This window comes from Bos grunniens, chromosome X, assembly GCF_055505025.1.
Source record: "Bos grunniens cultivar Pamir isolate PY7600 chromosome X, Bosgru_T2T1.0, whole genome shotgun sequence".
In the NCBI taxonomy this organism is placed as follows: Eukaryota; Metazoa; Chordata; class Mammalia; order Artiodactyla; family Bovidae; genus Bos; species Bos grunniens.
This window is the reverse complement of record NC_141194.1, coordinates 94,660,423-94,680,948: the sequence shown is the minus strand read 5'-3', so window position 1 is coordinate 94,680,948 and position 20,526 is coordinate 94,660,423. Positions and strand designations below refer to the sequence as shown.

The following is a 20,526-nucleotide window of genomic DNA, read 5'->3' as shown; positions in this document are numbered from 1 at the left end:
TCTTAGTAAAACATATTTTGACATATTTAGTGATTCTGGAATCCTTCCCAGAAGCAGAGAAGTGCCTACAATGGGAGTAAAACTGAAATGCCAATGATAAACCCAGACAGTTATTTCAGATTTTTAGTTCTATCATATGCAAATATCTTTCCAGATCTTACAAATTAAAAAAGAAAAAAAAAGCTTCATTCAGAATGTTTAAATGTATCAAAGAGCACTGTTTCATGGCTACTGCCAGCATTCACTGTTAAACACAGGGACCCTCAGAAGAAACACAAACTGCTTAGAAATAGAATATTCATCAAGTTACAATGGTTAATAATTATCTTGCTTCATTCCCAAGTTGTTCTCCAAAGAAACATGTACATGTTAGCATCATATCACCACCAACTGGCTGAAAGTGTTTACTAGGAATGTTTACTAGGAAGGAAACTGACTTTTAAAATAAAATAAACAGGAATAAACACTAAACATCTAGTATTTGATAAACTCATGGAGAAACCAGATCCTCCTCAAGTTGCCTTTTATTTATTTGCAATTGAGATTAAACTTCAACTACTTCAAATCTAAAGAAAGCTGGCACCTGAAATGCTGATAACTTTGGAAGAAAATCATAACTTGTCAGTCTATCTTTAGCCTTGACAGATTTTGAAGAATTGGTTCACTAATTTTGTTCACTCCTTTTTGAACTCTGTCCAAATAGACCATTTTATGTATTCATTTGGTGACATTATCTGAACATCCCAACATTTTAAGGTGTCTTCTCCTTCTTGGTGGCTGATTAAGCTTCATTTAGAACATCAAAATATAGTTATGCATATGTCTTCTCTACCATCTAATCTAGACAATGCATATATACTGGCTCAGACAATTTCATTTGGCAGTGAGAAATTCCAGCACCTGTTTTCCCAAAGAAACTATCAACTTATAAAGCTGAAAACCTGATTGGAACTATTAACACAAGGCACTTAGGGTTTACAACCAGCACATAAAAATTTTAAAGATTGGCTTCTAATATACTGAAGAGTGTACAGTACTTATCCAAAAATGGTATATTTCTAGTTCTCATGAAACACTCAGGTTCACCTTCTTACCTTCAGAACGCAGATAAAACACAGCATGTATCTTGTAGACATTACTGCTTTGTATATGTGTGATCAAAAATAATTGAACTCTAAGCAAAAAAGCAAAATGGCTGTCTGGGGAGACCTTACAAATAGCTGTGAAAAGGAGAGACGTGAAAAGCAAAGGAGAAAAGGAAAGATATAAACATCTAAATGCAGAGTTCCAAAGAATAGCAAGAAGAGATAAGAAAGTCTTCTTCAATGATCATTGCAAAGAACTAGAGGAAAAAAACAAAATGGGAAAGACTAGAGATCTCTGCAAGAAAATTAGAGATACCAAGGGAACATTTCATGCAAAGATGGGCTCGATAAAGGACAGAAATGGTATGGACCTAACAGAAGCATAAGATATTAAGAAGAGATGGCAAGAATACACAGAAGAACTGTACAAAAAAAGATCTTGACGACCCAGATAATCATGATGGTGTGATCACTCACCTAGAGCAAGACATCCTGGAATGTGAAGTCAAGTGGGCCTTAGAAAGCATCACTACGAACAAAGCTAGTGGAGGTGATAGAATTCCAGTTGAGCTATTCCAAATCCTGAAAGATGATGCTGTGAAAGTGCTGCACTCAATATGCCAGCAAATCTGGAAAACTCAGCAGTGGCCACAGGACTGGAAAAGGTCAGCTTTCATTCCAATCCCAAAGAAAGGCAATGCCAAAGAATGCTCAAACTACCACACAATTGCACTCATCTCACACGCTGGTAAAGTAATGCTCAAAATTCTCCAAGCCAGGCTTCAGCAATATGTGAACCATGAACTTCCTGATGTTCAAGCTGGTTTTAGAAAAGGCAGAGGAACCAGAGATCAAGTTGCCAACATCCGCTAGATCATGGAAAAAGCAAGAGAGTTCCAGAAAAGCATCTATTTCTTCTTTATTGACTATCCCAAAGCCTTTGACTGTGTAGATCGCAATAAACTGTGGAAAATTCTGAAAGAGATGGGAATACCAGAACACCTGCTCTGCCTCTTGAGAAATCTGTATGCAGGTCAGGAAGCAACAGTTAGAACTGGACATGGAACAACAGACTGGTTCCAAATAGGAAAAGGAGTACGTCAAGACTGCATATTTTCACCCTGTTTATTTAACTTATATGCAGAGTACATCATGAGAAATGCTGGACTGGAAGAAACACAAGCTGGAATCAAGATTGCTGGGAGAAATATCAATAACCTCTGATATGCAGATGACACCACCCTTATGGCAGAAAGTGAAGAGGAACTAAAAAGCCTCTTGATGAAAGTGAAAGAGGAGAGTGAAAAAGTTGGCTTAAAGCTCAACATTCAAAAAACGAAGATCATGGCATCCGGTCCCATCACTTCATGGGAAATAGATGGGGAAACAGTGGAAACAGTGTCAGACTTTATTTTTCTGGGCTCCAAAGTCACTGCAGATGGTGGCTGCAGCCATGAAATTAAAAGACTCTTACTGCTTGGAAGGAAAGTTATGACCAACCTAGATAGCATATTCAAAAGTAGAGACATTTCTTTGCCAACAAAGGTTCATCTAGTCAAGGCTATGGTTTTTCCTGTGCTCATGTATGGATGTGAGAGTTGGTCTGTGAATAAAGCTGAGCACCGAAGAATTGATGCTTTTGAACTGTGGTGTTGGAGAAGACTCTTGAGAGTCCCTTGGACTTGGAGGAGATCCAACCAGTCTATTCTGAAGGAGATCAGCCCTGGGATTTCTTTGGAAGGAATGATGCTAAAGCTGAAACTCCAGTACTTTGTCCACCTCATGCGAAGAGTTGATTCATTGGAAAAGACTCTGATGCTGGGAGGGATTGGGGGCAGGAGGAGAAGGGGATGACAGAGGATGAGATGGCTGGATGATATCACTGACTCGATGGACGTGAGTCTGAGTGAATTTCGGGGGTAGGTGATGGACAGGGAGGCCTGGTGTGCTGTAATTCATGGGGTTGCAAAGAGTCGGATACGACTGAGCTACTGATCTGATCTGATATGTATATATATAACACACACATACATACATGTAGATGTGTATGGAAACTAAACTTCTTTCCACAGTGATGAACCTTATAGTGTTCTTTAGATGGTTTAGATTTCTTTCGATGTCAGCTCTTTCCTCATAATCTTTGCCTCATTCCCTACTATTATTTGGCTCTGAGCAAAGGAAATGAGGCTTCTAAGTATTTAACTCTTTATAATGATTAACATGTAAAAATTGCATATCTTATTTGGTTGGTTGCACCCTTATTTACTTTTTCACTTTTGTCTGTTCTCATCCTCTAGTCTGGAAGCATGGTTTGTAACAGCAATCAGATTTAGTCCTTTATCTCTATTCTGGCTTTCATTACTTGGATTATTTGTAAGACCACAACTATCTGCAAACTAAATTCCATGTCTCAACTATTTTTGTCCTCTAGCCTACTCTTCACACCACTGTCATATTTATCTCTTTCAAGCACCACTTACAACTTGTAATCCTTTATGTCTGCATTTCAAATGCAAACTCATTATTTGACGATTCAAACTCTATAATCTAATACCACACTCCCTCTCCCTAGCCATTGATACTAGTCTTTAGTTCTAGTTAGATTACTTTTCTTGTCAACTCATTCATACTCCCCACAAGAGTCATGACACATTTATATGATTCAGCTATTTATATAGTAAAATGAATATTATATTAATATAGCAAAAATTTATGACAAAATTGGCCTCAAACTCATAACAACTGAATATTTTTGGTTTTTCTTCACATAACAGCAAATAGTGATATAGTATTTATCGGGTGTCATGCCCTATTCTAATAGCTTTAAAAATACGATCTGTATAACCAGCAGTAACCATCATCCATTCTGATTAGTTGGTGCTTGCCTCACACTACTTGTTAACTATAGTGACTATTATCCTTGGTAAAAGTAGTGGTCAGAAAGGGCTTTTATCTGTGCTCAGTTAAGAGTGGGAGTACTGAAAACTGTTTCAGGTAAAGGATGTGATATGCTAAGGGTCACCAGGTTCAAAGAAAACATAGGAAATTGCAAGTAGGCCAGTACACTTGGAGTGAAAAGGGAGTAGGGGATTGAGAACAAATGCTAGAATGGCATGCTCCAGAAAGATCATTATGGACATTGAAAATCATCAAAGTAAAGAAAAAACTGAAGTAGAGAAATAACAGGTTCAAATGAGTATTTTAGAAACTTCACTCTGTCAGCAGTGTGGGCAATAGACTTAAGACATTAAGTTATAGATAGGGTTACTTGTGTGGAGGGATTCTTTCCCAACTATCACATTTGTCTACCTCAAATTCTAATCTGTGAATGGTACTGAGTTTTAAACTTCTTTCCCACATGAGAGTTTGCTACAGCATTTTAACTCTTCTCCAAAAAACTGTCTAATGTCAATTAAAACAAGAATGCCCATCTCTGTTCTATATCCACATGACTCCCCAGTTCAACTGTTTCTAAAGACTAGCTATGAAACAGAATAAAATTCAAAGACTTTCCTTTCATTTGCAAAGTCCTCTATGATCTTTTCTCTGCCCAAATCCATGAGATAATCTTATATTATTCTCACCTTCATTCACTATGATCCAGCCACACCAGCATTGTTTTATTATTTGAGTTAATGAAGGACTTATCATTAGCTCTTTACTTCTGCCTAGTATGTATCAACACCCTCCCCCCTCTATATTTCCAATGGTACTAAACCTGGATCTTTGTTTTTCATATCTCAGCTGAGAAAAATCTTTAGATCTTCCCAACTCAGGGACTGAACTCAAGTTTCCCACCTTGCAGGCAGAGTTCTACCATATGAAACACCAGGGAAGCCCAAGAATACTGGAGTGGGTAGCCTATCCTCACTAAAGTCCACTTCAAGGAGGCCTTTTCTAACTACTAAGTCTAAAGACACCAAAAACGTTCTGCCTATGTTTTCATCTAGGGGTTTTATGGTTTCAAGTACTACACTTAGATCTGTAATCCATTTTGAGTTTATTTTTGTATATGGCATCAGAGAATGTTCTAACTTCATTCTTTTACATAAGCTGTCCAAATGTCCCAGCACCACTTATTAAAAAGACTACTTTCTTCATTGTATATCCTTGCCTCCTTTGTCACAGAATAATTGACCATAGGTGTGTGTGTTTAGTTTTGAGCTCTATATTCTGTTTCATTGAACTATGTGTCTCTTTTTGTGCTAGTAACATACTGTTTTCATTATTGTAGCTTTAAAGTATAGTTTTAAGTTAGGAAGACTGATTTTTCCAACTTATTCTTCTTTCTTAAGATTGTTATGATGATTTGGGATCTTTTGTGTTTCCATACATTTTTAAAATTATTTGCTCTACTTTAAAAAAAAATGGCATTGGTATTTTGATAGGGATTGCATTGAATTTGTAGATTACCTTGAGTAGTATGATCATTTTAACAATATTAAGTCTTCCAATTCAATCATAGTATATTTATCCATCCGGTTGTGCCATCTTCAGTTTCTTTAATCATTGTCTTACAGTTTTCCTGGTAGATCAGCTGGGAAAGAATCTGCTTGCAATGCAGGAGACCCTGGTTGAATTCCTGGGTTGGGAAGATCTTCTGGAGAGGGGATAGGCTACCCACTCCAGTATTCTTGGGCTTCCCTGGTGTTCCAGATGGTAGAACTCTGCCTGCAATGTGGGAAACGTGGGTTCAGTCCCTGAGTTGGGAAGATCCCCTAGAGAAGGGAATGGTTACCTACTGCAGTATTCTGGCCTGGAGAATTCCATGGACCGTATAGTCCATGGGGTCACAAAGAGTCAGAAATGACTAAACGACTTTCACTCACATTGCTTTCCAAATATACATTTTTCACCTACGTAGGTAAGTTTATTCCTAGGTATGGTTTACTCTTTGATGTGATGTTAAATGGGGCTGTTTCCTTCATTTTTCTTTCAGAGAGTTTGCTGTTTGAACATGTAAATATCATATTTTTTCATATATTAATTTTGAACCGTACAACCTTATCAAATTCATTGATGAGTTCTAGTAGTTTTGTGGTGGCATTTTTAGAATTTTCTATGTAGAGTATCATGTCATTTGCAAAGAATGACGGCTTTGCTTCTTCCTTTCCAATTTAGATTCCTTTTATTTCATTTTTTTGTCTGATTTTTGTGGCTAGGACTTCCAAAACTATGTTGAATAAAAATGTGAGAGTGGGAATAGTTTTCTTGTTTCTGATCTTAGAGAAAATTATTTCAGCTGTTCACTTTTGAGTATAATACTACCTGTTGGTTTGTCATATCTTGCCTTTATTATGTTGAACTATGTCCCCTCTGTGCTCACTTTCTGGAGATTTTTTAATTATAAGTGGACATTGAATTTTGTCAAAAGATTTTCCAGCATCTATTAAGATTATCATGTGGTTGTTATTCTTCAATTTATTAATGTGGTGTATCACATGGATTGATTTGTGGATACTGAAAAAATCCTTGCATCCCTGAGATAAATCCCACTTGATCATGGTTTATGATCTTTTTATTGACAATCACTTTTGTTGTTGCTGTTCAGTCATTCAGCTCTGTCTGACATTTTGAGACCCAATTGACTGCAGGATGCCAGGCTTCTCTGTCCCTCACTATCTCTCAGTTTGCTCAAATTCATGTCTATTGAGTCGATAATGCCATCCAACCATCTCATTCTCTGTCATCCCCCTCTCCTCCTGTCCTCAGTCATTCCAAGCATCAGGGCCTTTTAAACTGAGTTAGATCTGCACATCAGGTGGCTGAAGTATTGGTGCTTAAGCTTCAAAATTAGTCCTTGCAATAAGTATTCAGAGTTGATTTCATTTATGATTGACTGGCTTGATCTCTTTGCTGTCCAAGGGACTCTCAAGAGTTTTCTCCAACACAACAGTTCAAAAGCATCAATTCTTCCATAGCCTTCTTTATGGTTCAACTCTCACATCTATACATGACTACTGGAAAAGCCATAGCTTTGACTATACAGACCCTTGTTGAGAAAGTGATGTCTCTGTTGTCTAGGTTTGTCATAGTTTTTCTTCCAAGGAGCAAGTGTCTTTTAATTTCATGGCTGCATTTACTATCTGCAGTGACTTTGGAGCCCAAGAAAATAGTCTGTCATTGTTTCCAGTATTTCCTCATCTATTTGCCATGAAGTGATGGGAGAGGATGCCATGATCTTAGTTTTTTGAATTTTGAGTTTTAAGCCAGCTTTATCGCTCTCCAATTTAACATTCATCCATAAGATATTTAGTTCTTCTTCATTTCCTGCCATAAAGGTGATGTCATCTGCATATCTGAGGTTATTGATATTTGTCCAGGCAGTCTTGATTACAGCTTGTGCTTCATCCAGCCAGGCATTTTGCATGATATACTCTGCATATCATTTAAATAAGAAGGGTGATAATATACAGCCTTGATGTACTGCTTTCCCAATTTTGAACCAGTTCATTGTTCCATGTCCAGTCCTGACTGTTGCTTCTTGACATGCATACAAGTTTCTCAAGAGGCAGGTAAGGTGGCCTGGTATTCTCATCTTTTTTAGGAATTTTCCACTGTTTGTTGTGCTCCACACAGTCAAAGGCTTTAGTATAGTCAGTGAAGCAGAAGTAGATATTTTTCTGTCTTTTACATAAGTCATAGCAATATTTTTTTAATTTATCTCCTAAAACAAAAGAAACAAAACACAAATAAACAAATGGATCCCAGCTAATCTCAAAAGCTTTTGCACAGCAAAATAAATCACTGACAAAGCATAAAGATAACTTGATGAATGGGAGAAAATATTTGCAATTGATATGACTGATAAGGGGTTAATAGCCAAAATATACAAACAGCTCATACAACTCAACATCAAAAAACAAACTGCTTAAAGATGGGCAGAAGACCTAAATAAATATTTATCTAAAGAGGATATGCTGATGGTCAACAGGCAGGTGAAAATCTGCTCAACATGTCCAATAATCAGGAAAATGGAAATCAACACCACAAGGAGATCACTTCACACCTGCAAGAATGACCATCATCAAAAGGAACACAAATAACAAATGTTGGAGAAAACGTGGAGAAAAGGCAACATTGTACACTCTTGGTGGAAATGTAAATGGTTGTAGCCACTGTGGATAACAGTATGGAATTTTCTGAAAAATTAAAAAATAGAGCTACCAAATTACCCAGCAATTATACTCCTTGAGTCCCTCCATATGCAGTCTCAGTCATCTCCTACTTGGTATCATGGCCACCATCAGATCTCTCATAAAGCCCAAGATCATCAAAAAGAAGACCAAGAAGTTCACCTGGCACCAGTCAGATTGATATGTCAAAATTTGGTGGAACTGCCAGAAACCCAGAGGCATCAACAACAGGGTGGCAGGGATTCAAGGGTCATATCTTGATGTCCAACATCAGTTATGAGAGCAACAAGAAAATAAACACATGATGCCCAGCATATTTTGGAAGTTCCTGGCCTACAATACCAAGAACTTGTAGTGCTGCTGATGTGCAACAAATTTGTTTCAATTTCTCACAATATCTCTTCCAAGAACTGCAAAGCCATAGTAGAAAGAGCATCAAACTGGCTATCAGAGACACCAATTGCAATGCCAGTCTGTGCAGTGAAGAAAACACAGAGATAGCTCATGTTCACATTGTGTTTGTGTTAACAAAACCATGAAACTTGGGATAAAAGCACTAACTTGAAAAGATACATGAATCCCAATATTCATAGTAGCATTGTTTACAGTTACTAAGATATGAAAGCAAACTAAGTGTGTTATTTTATATTTGTATGTGCTCCTAACTTAGAGAGGTATTTTCTTCATTAAATGTTTCCTTTTTATAATTCATGGCCCTGTATTTGATCATAATCTACTTTCTTTATTCAACTTTTTAATAGTTGCACTGTTCCTGGAATGGCTTTATTTAGGAAGCTTGTGTGAGGAAGGGAGGAAGAAGATGATCTAAACTATTGAATATTATCCTAATATCAGAAGACTATCATGAGACTCTGATTGCTTTAGACTTAGGAAACTAGAATCAGGGCATGTGGAGTCTTTATATTTTCCCTGACACACTGATAGTTAACTTCCTGTAAATGTTAAAAGTTTATATTATTTCTGATTCAGTCTCACCTCTACAGCTTCTCAAGACTTTATGTCTTGTGGGGTCCAAGAAAGCTTCAACCACTATCCCTAAACACTTTTTTTTTCTGTTATAGGGAAAAAGTCATCATTTATTTTTTAATTCAGGGTATACCATTTAATTGCTGGGTTTTACTCAGCCACAGGTAATAACTCTGTAGTCCCTCAGTTCTACTTGACCACCAATTTTGGGGCAGTCTTTGCCTTGTTTCATCTTTTTCAGTTAAAGATACTTCTTAGTATCATTGCAGACAAAGTTTGTTTTTTCTGTACTTCACTCTTCTCCTTGTTTACAGTGATTTATGAGGAGAAATAAATTGCTGGTGGCTCAGACAGTAAAGAATCCGCCTGCAATGTGGGAGACCTAGGTTCGATCCCTGGGTTTGGAATATCCCCTGGAGGAGGACATGGCAACCCTCTCTCGTATTCTTGCCTGGAGAATCCCCGTGGACGGAGGATTCTGGTGGGCTATAGTCCATGGGGTCACAAAGAATCAGACACGACTGAGAAACTAAGCACCTGAGGAGAAAGGGAGAAAATGTAGGTTAAGAGCACCACTTTTAACTATAAATCTTTCCATAAACTTCTTAGACTTGAGAGCATAATAGGAATTAGGCTCAGAAGTTCATCATTGATGATAATGTAATATTGGGACTTGATAATTTTAGTGTGTGTTTGTTTTTCTATTTAACTTTAAGTTGGAGTATTTGCAAATGCTCAGAACATATGGGGGGAAATGTTTCTGCTACATTAATAAGTTTCTTTGCATCAATAGCCTCACTTATACAGGGAGGCTAAGCACAGTAATTCAGTAAATTGAAAAGTCTATACATTGCTGCTTCCGTGTATAATTCTGAGAATTAATACATCAATGTAGTAAAAGTGGATAAGTAAAGATGGAGCACAGTGAAAAGCCCATTGTAAACAGTTATGGGAAGAAGCACATTGGTAGCTTAGTCTCAAATATAGCCTGATATTAATGCTTACAAGGGTGAACTGTGTAAAATCATCAAAGGCCTGTATACAAGCTACTTAGAATTTCTTTTCATAAGCATTTTAGTTTAATAGTGGTGTTTAACTCCCTATACCTTTTTAATCCATCATATATTTTGAAGATGTATATATTTACAAATATGTTTTCAAAAAAAAGCAACTAAGCTTTTTTTTGTCCAGTTGCGAAGGATACTGAGGTAATTCATTTTATCTTTAAAGGAGAAATTCTTGCATATGGTAATTTCTCACGAGTGAAGCTTGAGAGGTATATTTGGAAGAATAAAACAATTTGGGGGGGAGCAGAGAGAAAGCATGGAAGAGTGGCCTCAAGTGCTGCATGAGTCTTCGTCTACTATTCATGCTTTCTGTATTACTGTGGTATTAGGAAAGGTCTTACAATCAGATGCTGGCAGAAGACATGACATTCCTTGGTAGGAGACAAAAGACTTCATCACTCATAGCACAAGAATGGAAAATGAGGCAAGAGAAATATGACAATTTCTTAAAAAATAAAATTATGGATGATATAATTTGCTTATGCTGCTTTTCTGGAGATAAAAACTTTGTGAATAATATTACTCAGGAATGAGTCTGCTCTTAGTTATCAGACAAGCTGTCTAAAGTCATTCTGTGTGCACAGACATCTCTAAGCACACTTCTTGACACATCCCTGCCCATCAGAGGGACAAGACTTAGCTCTACACATCAGTGAGCAGGAACAAGTCCTTCCCACTAGGAAGTCTGCACAAGCCCCTGAACCAACGTTACCCACTGGAGACAGACACCAGAAGCAAGAGAAACTAGGAATCTGTACTCCAAGAAGCAGAGACCACAAACACAGAAAGTTAGACAAAATAAGATGAAAGAAATACGCTCCAGAAGAAAAAACTCCAGAAGAACAACTAAATGAAGTGGAGACAGGAAACCTGCATGAAAAAGAATTCAGAGTAATGATAGTAAAGATGATCCAACATAGGAAAATAATAGAGAGACAGACTAAGAAGATGCAAAAAAAAAAAAAAAAAATGCTAGCAAAGAGCTAGGATATTTAAAGAACAGAGATGGAACAATGCAATAACTGAAATGAAAAACACAGTAGGAAAGAAATCAATAGCAGAATAATTGAAGCAGAAGAATGAATAAGCAAGCTGGAAGACAGAGTGGTGGAAATCACTACTGCAGAACAGAATAAAGGAAAATGAAAGAAAGAAATAAAGACAATCTAAGAGACCTCTGGAACAACATTAAATGCACCAACATTTACGTTATAAGGGTTCCAGAAGTAGAAGAAAGAGAAAGGGCCTAAGAAAATACTTGATTAAAACTTCATTAAAATGAGAAAGGAAGCAGTCACTCAATTCCAGAAAGCAGAGTTCCATAAAGGAAAAACTCAAGAAGGATCATGACAAGGCACACATTAATCAAATCCACAAAAATTAAAGACAAATTATTAAAAACAAAACAAAACAAAACAAACCAAAAAAAAAAAAAAACAAGGAAATCCCCATATAGTTATCAGCTGATTTTTCATAAGAAATTCAGTAGGCCCAACGAGAGTGGTGCAATTATATTTAAAGCAATGAAAGGAAAATACCTACAAGTAAGAACACTATACCCAGCAAGGTTCTTTTTTCAGATTTGGCAAAAAAGTAAAAGCTTTACAGACAAGAAAAGCTAAGATATTTCTTAGCTCTACAACAAATATTATAGAGCTAACCACCTTTACAACAAATGTTGAAGGAACTTCTCTGTGCAGAAAAGTCCACAACTAGAAACAAGAAAATTATGAATGGAAAAGCTCACTGGTAAACCAAATATACATTAACTGTGGGAAATTATGTGCACAGAAATATGATATAAAAGTCACTGATAATAAGGAAAAAAAAAGGAGAGTACAAATACACAATATTGGAAACACATTTGAAATTAAGCAGCCAACAACTTAAAACTATCTTGTTTGTGTGTGTGTGTGTGTGTGTGTGTGTGTGTATATATGTATATATATATATATATATAGTGTGTGTGTATATATATACATATATATTGTGTATGTATATATATATATATATACATATATATATATATAGTGTGTATACATATATATATATAAACTGCATGACAACTACAAACCTAAAATCTACAATAGATCTACATGTAAAAAAGAAAAGGTAATCCAAAACAAATTGAAATAGAGTCAACAAATCACAAGAGAATAGAACAACAAAAAAAGGGGGTGGGGGGAGACCTCAAAAACAAATCTTAAACACTTAACAAAAAGGCAATATGAACATAAATATTGATAATTGCCTGAAATATAAATGAATTAAATACTTCAAACAAAAGACACAAATTCACTGGATATGTAAACAAGACTCTATGTATGTACGTGTGTGTGTGTGTGTGTGTGTGTGTGTGAAATTTTTTCTTTGTTCGGTTGTGTCCGACTCTTTGCAACCCCATGGACCATAGCCTGCCAGTCTCGTCTGCCCATGGAATTCTCCAGGCAAAACTACTTGAGTGGGTAGCCATTCCCTTCTTCGGGGGATTTTCCTGACCCAGAGATCGAACCCAGGTCTCCTGCAGGCAGGAGATTCTTACCATTGAGCCACCGGGGAAGCCCATATATACTGTCTACAAGAGACTCACTTCAGGAATAGGGACACACACAGACTGAATGTGAGGGGATGGAAAAAGTTATTCCACTTAAATGGAAATCAAAACAAAGCTGAAGTAACAATATTCACATCAGACAAATAAGCTTCAGAATAAAGACTGTTGCAAGAGAAAAAGGACACTACAATAATAATAAAGGAATCAATGCAAGAAGATACAATAACCATAAATATACATACACCAAGCATAGGTGCACCTCAATATATAAGGCAAAAGTTAGTAGCCATAAGAGGAGAATAAACAGTAACACATTAATAGTGGAAGACATTAACAGACAACTTACATTAATTACCCAGACAGATGATAAATAAGGAAAAACAGGCATTGCATGACACATTAGACTAGATGGATGTAATTAATAATTATAGAGCATTCCATCCAAAAACAGCAGAATATACATTCTTCTCAAGTGCACATAAAACATACTCCAGGATTGGTCACATGCTGAGCCACAAAATGAACCTTGGCAAATTTGAGAAGATTGAAATCACATCAAGCATTTTTTATGACCACAATACTATGAGACTAGAAATTGGTAGAACAGAAAACTATAAAAAGAAAGAAAAAAAAAAAGGAACATGTAGAAGCTTAACAGTATGTTACTAAACAATCAGTAAATCACTGAAGAAATCAAAGAGAAAATTTTAAAAATATCTAGAGACAAATGAAAATGAAAACATGATGGTCCAAAACCTTTGGGACACAGCAAAAGCAGTTTTAAAACAGAAATTTATACCAGTACCCTCTTTCTCAGAAATTGAGAAAATGTCAAATTTAAAACTAAAGTGGAGGCGGTCCTAAGATTGTGGAGGAATAGGATGGGGAGACCACTTTCTCCTACAAATTCATCAAAAGAACATTTAAAAGCTGAGTAAATTCCACAAAATAACTTCTGAATGCTGGCAGAGGACATCAGGCACCCAGAAAAGCAGCCCAATGTCTTCAAAAGGAGGTAGGAAAAATATAAAAGACAAAAAGAGAGACAAAAGAGGTAGGCTCGGAGTTTTGCCCTGAGAAGAGAGTCTTAAAAAGAGAGAAGTTTCCAAACACCAGGAAACACTCTCACTGCCGAGCCTGTGGCGAGCCTTGGAACCTCAGAGGGCAACATAACTGGGATGAAAAATGAATAAATAATTAAAACCCACAGATTATGTGCCCAACGAAAACTCCCAGTGGAGAAGCAGTGCAGACGCCTGCACCCGCCACTAGCAAGCGGGGGCTGGGCAGGGAGGTGCAGGCTGCATTGCTTAGAGTAAGGACTGGGCCTGAATGCCCTGAGGGCAATCTAAGGGAACTAATTTGGGCTAGCAAATCAGACTGCGGGATAGCTACCACGCGAAAAGCCCTAACCTAAGACACCTTCAGGTCCACTCACAGAACAAAAGACTGAACAGAAATAGCCGGCTGCAGACCATCCCCCTCCCGTGACAGGCAGCCAGAGCCTGAAGGGGGCAATCGCAGCCCCAGAGATGCATTATCTACCAAACTGCAAGCAGGCTTCTTTGCTAACTAAGACTTCTTGGGGTTCTGGACGGTCAACGTCCGCCTGAGAAGGTGCGCCAGTTGTACGCCCAGAAAACAGCGGCAGGGACAGGGGAGGCTGTAAGTCGCACCAACTGCTCTCGACAAACACCTTATCACCACCTGAGCTGCTCAGACCTGGGAAGGGCACAAAACACAGGCCCAACCTAGTCTGTGCCTCTGAGGACTACCCAAGTGCCTGAACCTGAACGGCTTAGACCTGGGAGGTGCATGCAGCCCAGGGCCGGCCTCGGACAGTTCCCAGAGGAGCAACCTAGAGCCTGAGCAGTGTGGGCAAAGAGGGCACACACACCATGAGCAGGGGCAGGGCCAGTGCGGCTGAGACACTGCAAGCACACGCCAGTGTTATCTGTTTTCAGGGACCCTCCCTCCCCATTGCGCGACTGAACAAGTGAGCCTAAAAAAGGGTCCACCATGGCCCCCTTGTGTCAGGGTGGAAATCAGACACTGAAGAGACGAGCAAACAGAAGAAGCTAAAACAGAAGGTACAGTGTTGGAAGTGACAAGTGCAATGGATTCAGTTCAGTTCGGTCGCTCAGTAGTGTCTGACTCTTTGCGACCCCATGAATCGCAGCACGCCAGGCCTCCCTGTCCATCACAACTCCCAGAGTTCACTCAAACTCACTTCCTTTGAGTTGGTGATACCATCCAGCCATCTCATCATCTGTCGTCCCCTTTGCCTCCTGCCCCCAATACCTCCCAGTATCAGAGTCTTTTCCAATGGTTCAATTCTTTGCATTAGGTGGCCAAAGTACTGGAGTTTCAGCTTTAGCATCATTCTTTCCAAAGAACACCCAGGGCGAATCTCCTTCAGAATGGACTGGTTGGATCTCCTAGCAGTCCAAGGGACTCTCAAGAGTCTTCTCCAACACCACAGTCCAAAAGCATCAATTCTTCAGTGCTCAGCTTTCTTTACAGTCCAACTCTCACATCCATACATGACCACAAGAAAAACCATATCCTTGACTAGATGGACCTTTGTTGGCAAAGTAATGTCTCTGGTTTTGAATACACTATCTAGGTTGGTCATAACTTTCCTTCCAAGGAGTAAGCGTCTTTTAATTTCATGGCTGCAGTCACCACCTTCAGTGATTTTGGAGCCCAAAAAAATAAAGTCTGACACTGTTTCCACTGTTTCCCCATCTATTTCCCAAGAAGTTATGGGAACAGATGCCATGATCTTAGTTTTCTGAATGTTGAGCTTTAAGCCAACTTTTTCACTCTCCTCTTTCACTCTCATCAAGAGGCTCTATAGTTCCTCTTCACTTTCTGCCATAAGGGTGGTGTCATCTGCATATCTGAGGTTATTGATATTTCTCATGGCAATCTTGATTCCAGCTTGTGTTTCTTCCAGTCCAGCGTTTTTCATGATGTACTCTGCATATAAGTTAGATAAGCAGGGTGACAATATACAGCCTTGACATACTCCTTTTCCTATTTGGAACCAGTCTGTTGTTCCATGTCCAGTTATAACAGTTGCTTCCTGACCTGCATATAGGTTTCTCAAGAGGCAGGTCAGGTGGTCTGGTATTCCTATCTCTTTCAGAATTTTCCACAGTTTATTGTGATCCACACAGTCAAAGGTTTGGCATAGTCAATAAAGCAGAAATAGGTGTTTTTCTGAAACTCTCTTCCTTTTTCCGTGATCCACCATATGTTGACAATTTGATCTCTAATTCCTCTGCCTTTTCTAAAACCAGCTTGAACATCTGGAAGTTCACGGTTCACGTATTGCTTAAGCCTGGCTTGGAGAATTTTGAGCATTACTTTAGTACCGTGTAAGATGAGTGCAATTGTGTGGTAGTTTGAGCATTCTTTGGCATTGCCTTTCTTTGGGATGGGAATGAAAACTGACCTTTTCCAGTCCTGTGGCACTGCTGAGTTTTCCAAATTTGCTGGTATATTGAGTGCAGCACTTTCACAGCATCATCTTTCATGATTTGAAATAACTCAACTGGAATTCCATCACCTCCACTAGTTTTGTCCATAGTGATGCTTTCTAAGGCCCACTTGACTTCACATTCCAGGATGTCTGGCTCTAGGTGAGTAATCACACCATAGTGATTATCTGGGTCGTGAAGATCTTTTTTGTACAGTTCTTTTGTGTATTCTTGCCACCTCTTCTTAATATCTTCTGCTTCTGTTAGGTCCATACCATTTCTGTCCTTTATTGAGCCCATCTTTGCATGAAATATTCCCTTGGTATCTCTAATTTTCTGACGAGATCTCCAGTCTTTCCCATTCTGTTGTTTTCCTGTATTTCTTTGCAGTGATCGCTGAGGAAGGCTTTCTTATCTCTCCTTGCTATTCTTTGGAACTCTGCATTCAGATGCTTATATCTTTCCTTTTCTCCTTTGCTTTTCACTTCTCTTCTTTTCACAGCTATTTTTAAGGCCTCCCCAGACAGCCATTTTTCCTTTTTGCATTTCTTGTTTGGGGGATGATCTTGATCCCTGTCTCCTGTACAATGTCATGAACCTCCATCCATAGTTCATCAGGCACTCTATCTATCAGATCTAGGCCCTCAAATCGATTTCTCACTTCCACTGTATAATCATAAGGAATTTGGTTTAGGTCATACCTGAATGGTTTAGCGGTTTTCCCTACTTTGTTCAATTTAAGTCTTAATTTGGCAGTAAGGAGTTCATGATCTGATCCACAGTCAGCCCCCGGTGTTGTTTTTACTGACTGTATAGAGCTTCTCCATCTTTGGCTGCAAAGAATATAATCAATCTGATTTCGGTGTTGACCATCTCATGACGTCCATGTGTCGAGTCTTCTCTTGTGTTTTTGGAAGAGGGTGTTTGCTATGACCCTATAAGTAGAGAAGAATCACATAAAAATTATAGAACATCATTAGTCTTTATGGAAATTAAAAGTCAAACTAAAAAGAGATAAAATTACATATTTAATGTCATTGTTAAATTTAACAATTCTGCTAATACCTAGTGTTGGCAAAAATGCAGAGCAACAAGAATTCTCATATATTGCTGATAATAATGTAACATGGTACAGCCATTTTGTAAAACTCTCAGTCATTTATAAAGTAAAAAGTCACTTGTTGTATGACTTGGCAATTCTATTCCTTTTTATTTAGCTAGGAAAAATAGAAGCATATTACACAAAATCTCTTGCACCACCATGTTCAGAGCTACCTTTTCGTAGTCAAAATTATTTGGAAGCATCTTAATATCTATCAGTGGATAATGGAAAACAAATTGTGGTATAACCATACAATGGGAAACCATTTAGCAATAAAAAAATAAATACATGACATAGTCAACAATGTGTAAGCATCTCACAGTACACCTTGTAGAAGGAAAATATCCAAAAGTAAATGAGTACACACTATGTGATACCATTTATATGAACCTCTAGAAAAAGAAAAATTTCTATAATGACAGAAAGCCAATCAGTGTTTCAACTAGCAGAGTGGAATTCAGGTTATTACACTGCAATGGGGCATTATGGGACTTCATTGAGTAATAGAAGCATCCTAATGTCTCTTTATGGATTTGATTACACAGGCATTCACATTTGCCAAACGTTTCAATCTCTGCTCTTATTGCATATAAATGACTATTCGATAAATCTGATTTTGAAGGTAAAAATAATGTTATACTATAAAAGATATAGCTATGTTATGTACTGTTTGGAATTTAGATCCTGATCTAAACAAATTCTAAAAAGACACTTTTTTAGGCTGTTGGGGAAAGTCAAATGTCCCTGATTAGTTGATGATATTAAGAAACAATTATTAATTGTGTTTTAAAATGATCATTTCATTGAGATATTGTTTAAAAGACAAACTCCTTACCTATTGTAAATATATTTTTTGGTTTTTGTACCGTTTTATAGTATCTGAGATTTGCTTCAAAATAATCCTAAGCAGAAGGTAGTAAGTGAATATATAAATGAAAGTAGATTGGTCATATGTAGATAATTAATGAAGCAAGGCAATAGGTACTGTGAAGTGAGGCTCATAACTGCATAATCTTTACTTTTGCAAGCATTCAACATTTTCATTATAAACGTTTTAAAATGATCAAATAGCATTATACTTGTTTGTTTAGCCATTAAATCATTTCTGACTCTTTTGCTACCCCATGGGCTCTAGCTCACAAGGCTTCTCTGTCCATGGAATTTCCCCAGCAAGAATACTGGAAAGTGAAAGTGAAAGTCGCTTAGTCTTGTCCAAATTTTTGCGACTTCATGGACTGTACAGTTCATGGAATTCTCCAGGTCAGTATACTGGAATGTGTAGCCTAACCCTTCTCCAGTGGATCTTCCCAACCTAGGAATCAAATCAGTGTCTCCTGCATTGCAGGAGGATTCTTTACCAACTGAACTATCAGAGAAGCCTAAGAATACTGGAATGGGTAGCCATTTTCTTCTCCAGCAGATGTTCCCAACCCAGGGATCAAACTTGCAATTACTGCATTGGTAGACATATTTTTCACCACTGAGCCAACAGGGAAGCCCCAGCATTATAGTACAATTCCATATTTTGCACATGTGTGTAGAAAAGCTATTTCATAAATATATTTTCATCATAAGCCTTAAAGGATATGCACAAAAACTTTGGCAATTGTGATTACCCTTAGAGCTTGGAAATTCAGACTATTGAAATTGCTTTTCATTTTGATTTCTGTGTGTTTGACTCTTTTCTACAGTGAGATTTATTACTTGTAATTAAAATACGTATAATACAGAGTGAAGTAAGCCAGAAAGAAAAACACCAATACAGTATACTAACACATATATATGGAATTTAGAAAGACGGTAACAATAAACTCTGTATACGAGACAGCAAAAGAGACACTGATGTATAGAACAGTCTTTTGGACTCTGTGGGAGAGGGAGAGGGTGGGATGATTTGGGAGAATGGCACTGAAATATGTATAATATCATATATGAAACAAGTCACCAGCCCAGGTTTGATGCATGATACTGGATGCTTGGGGATGGTGCAATGGGACGACCCAGAGGGATGGTATGGGAAGGGAGGAGGGAGGAGGGTTCAGGATGGGGAACACGTGTATACCTGTGGCAGATTCATTTCAATATATGGCAAAATCAATACAATATTGTAAAGTTAAAAAATAAAATAAAATATGTATAAATAATTATAAAAATTATAAAGCAATTTATTACCATTAAATTAAAATTATATTATTTTGTATTCAGAAAATAAGTCAACAAAATTCCCAAGGACAGTTTCGTCTACAGTTTGCTGGAGGACACATTTTTAATATGTTCCTGGGAACATTCCTCTTTTTGACTTTGTTTTTCAGAAGATTGTGTCAAATGTGATAGCATTAGCATTCATGGTTTTTTTTTTTTTTTTTTGCATTTTTACCAACTCTATCCAGTACTTGTTTTTACATCACTTTTCCTTGACTGGTTTGAAATGCCAACTTGCTGAATCCTCAGATCACTTCATTTAAACTTCTATTATGGCTTTAACTCCTAAAAGATTGGCATTTAACTTCCTACACAATATAACTCTAACCAGTTTTTCAAAACTTATGTTCCAAAGTGTAGTAAGGAGACAGCATCATGTGGCCAAAGTGAATGTATTTAGCAAAAAGCAGATAGATTAAAATCACAACCTTGATATCAGTAGAGTGCCTTTGAACAAATTATTCAACTCCACTGGGCCTCAGTTATCCTTGTTTTAAAAATAGACATAAAAAGTGTTATTACCACACAGGACTGAATATAGGGAAATACAAGAAAGCATGTGAGGTTTCTAAAACATAATATATGCTTAAAAAATGTTGGTTTTCCTTTCCTCTATCCCCATACATAACACCTATGTGCCATTAAAATTTTATTAAACTCCTTGTGCTTAAATAAACACCCCTAAACTTTAACAGGTTTAAGTGAAGCGATCTGAAAATCTGAGGCATTTCAAACTAGTCAATGAAAAGAGATGAAAAAGCAAGTAGAGTAAGATAGTAAAGATGTAAATTTTCCAGTTAGAATGCTTTCATTCTGCTTAAGTCTGCCTGCAAGGTTATACATTCTTCAAGGTTCAACCTAAATAGTGTTATTTCCAAGGAGCCTTTTATGATTCACAAGTTAAATAT

The 20,526-nt window shown here is 37.5% G+C and overlaps 1 pseudogene; it reads left to right on the top strand.

The window, feature by feature from the left end:
- The first annotated feature begins 8,138 nt into the window (after positions 1 to 8,138).
- LOC147340939 (large ribosomal subunit protein eL32 pseudogene) lies at positions 8,139 to 8,760 on the top strand (annotated as a pseudogene).
- Positions 8,761 to 20,526: the final 11,766 nt, after the last annotated feature.